Raw genomic sequence first — 3,009 nt, forward strand, 5'->3', positions numbered from 1 at the left:
CATTTTGTGTATAGCACAGATATTATTCCTCAGTTTCTTTCCTCTGTAGAGCAAGTATTTTTTCCAGATCTAGTACTGGTGGTCTCTGTAAAAGGTGGCGCAGGTGCTCTAGCCATTCCTCCAAGAATAAGACCCCAGAGCCGGACTCCCTCCTCCAGTGTAAGGTGGAAAGCTTGTCCACATTGCCGAATCTTTTTGTTTTTTTTTGGAGGAAGAGTCTCCCTCTATCCTCCAGGCTGGAGTGCAGTGGCGAGATCTTGGCTCACTGCAACCTTTGCCTCCCAGGTTCAAGTGATTCTCCTGCCTCAGCCTCCTGAGCAGCTGGGATTACAGGCACGACACCACCACGCCTGGCTAATTTTTGTATTTTTAGTAGAGATGGAGTTTTGCCTTGTTGACCAGGCTGGTCTTGAACTCCTGACCTCAGGTGATCTGCCCACTTTGACCTCCCAGAACGCTGGGAAGTGCTGGGATTACAGGTATGAACCATCATACCTGGCCACACATTGCTGAATCTTATCTGACTTTCTTTCTCTTTGCCCTCAGCAAAGAAGTTGGATCACTTCTTCCCTGTGGCCTGTTACAGGCCTTCTCTAGAAGGAGACAGTTCTTGACAATTATGATAATCTGACTCATTGAGCTACGGACCTCAGCTGCAGTTAGAAATAGATTTGCAGACATGGAGAACAAGGAACAGCAATGAAAGCCCTGAGGATCCCGCCCACCCCACCGTACGTGGTACCAGTATAGGAAACACTAAGTGGTGGTCAGGGCCTTGGGCAAGTCCTGGTCCCTTGGGCATCTGTTTACTCTAAAGTCTCTGAGGACAATTTTTCCCCCACTGCATTCCTAGAGGATCTAAGCACCATTTTCATAGTAACACAGGGAAATTTGTAAGCCTCAAATTTAAGGGAGAGAAGTGGGGTAAAATAGAGCTCTTTTCCTTATTAAAACTTTTCCTTACAACTGGATGTGCTGGCTCATGCCTGTAATCCCAGCACTTTGGGAGGCCCAGGCAGGAGGATCACTTGAGCCTAGGAGTTCGAGGCCAGCCTGGGCAACATAGTGAGACTGTCTCTTCAAAAAATACAAAACTTAGGTGCGCACCTGTGGTCCCAGCTACTCGGGAGGCTGAGGTAGGAGGATCACCTGAGCCTGGGAGTTTGAGGCTACAGTGAGCCATGAGCATGGCATTGCACTCTAGACTGGGTGACAGAGTGTCACTGTCTCAAAAAAAAAAAAGTGGGGCCGGGCACGGTGGCTCATGCCTGTAATCCTAGCACTTTGGGAGGCCGAGGTGGGTGGATCACCTGAGGTCAGGAGTTCAAGGCCAGCCTGGCCATCATGGTGAAACCCCATCTTAAAAAAAGAAAAATAAGAAAAAAAAAGTGGGGGAACCCTTTTTCTTATGTTTTCATTTTAAATTCTGATTTTTTTTTTTTGATATCATATCATTCAAATGGTTAAAAGATTGGCTGGGCACAGTGGTTCACACCTGTAATCACAGCACTTTGGGAGGCCGAGGTGGGTGGATCACTTGAGGTAAGGAGTTCAAGGCCAGCCTGGGCAACATGGTGAAACCCTGTGTCTCCTAAAAAATACAAAAATTAGCTAAGCTTGGTGATGTGCGCCTGTAATCCCAGCTACTTAGGAAGCTGTGGCACAAGAATCACTTAAACCTGGGAGGCAGAAGATTGCACCACCTCACTGCAGCCTGGGCAAAAAAGCAAGACTATCTCCAAACAAAGAAACAAACAAACAAACAAAAAACAACAAATCGTTAACGGGTCAAAACAGTGTACAGCAAAACGTCTCCTGCCCTGGGAGCCCAGATTCCAGCACCCTAATAATCCTCCTTCCTCAAAGCAGTCAATGTTATCAGTTTCTTATCTTTCCAGAGATAGGTTATACATTTACAAGCAAATACAAATATATGTTGCTTTCCCTTTTATACCCATAGATAGCAGCAGACTGTGAGGCAAGCCTGCCTAGTACTTTCTCCATGCCCCTTTTTATCCAGGGCCTATTCTGGGCTGTGTCAGTATATAAGGGCTGCTCCGTTGGCTAATTTGTTTTGAAGCTGCCTAGTATTCCATGGTGTGGAAGTATTACTGTGTATTTGGCCAGTTGCCTACTGATGGACATTTGGGTGGTTTCCAATATTTTGCTATCACAAGCAGTGGATAACATTTTACCTTCATCATTTCCTCCTTGTGTGGCACATCCCATGGATAAATTCCAAGAAGTGCAATTGCTGGGTCAAAGGTGACCTGCATTTGACATTTTTTTCCAAGACCGAGTCTCATTCTGTCACCCAGGCAGAGTACAGCGGTACGATCTCGGCTCACTACAACCTCCGCCTTCCAGGCTCGAGCAATTCTCCTGCCTCAGCCTCCCAAGTAGCTGAGATTACAGGTGCACACCACCGCGCCCGGCTAATTTTTGTATTTTTAGTAGAAATGGGGTTTCACCATGTTGGCCAGGCTGGTCTCAAACTCCTGACCTCAGGATCCACCCACCTCGGCCTCCCAAAATGTTGGGATTACAGGCGTGTGCCACCACACCTGGCCAACATTTTTATACATATGGTCACATTGTCCCCCAGAGGGGTGATACAAGTTTCCCCCACTTCAGCAGGGCATAAGCCAGCATTTCCTCACATCTTCAGCAACACAGCCAGCTTTGATCCCTGCCAATCATATGGTAGATTCTCCAAGTAGTTACATTTGCATTTATTTTATTATTAAGGAGACTGAGCACTTCTTTTTGTGTTTAACAGCCATTTGTGGCTGGGCATGGTGGCTCATGCCTGTAATCTCAGCACTTTGGGAGGCCAAGGTGGGTGGAAAAGGTTCAAGATCAGCCAACGTGGTGAAACCCCGTCTCTACTAAAAATACAAAAGTTAACTGGGTGTGGTGGCACCTGCCTATAATCCCAGTTACTTGGGAGGCTGAGGCACGAGAATTGTTTGAACCTGGGAGGTGGAGGCTGCAGAGAACCAAGATCAT

Source organism: Cebus imitator, unplaced genomic scaffold (genome assembly GCF_001604975.1).
Source record: "Cebus imitator isolate Cc_AM_T3 unplaced genomic scaffold, Cebus_imitator-1.0 Scaffold216, whole genome shotgun sequence".
Lineage (NCBI taxonomy): Eukaryota > Metazoa > Chordata > Mammalia > Primates > Cebidae > Cebus > Cebus imitator.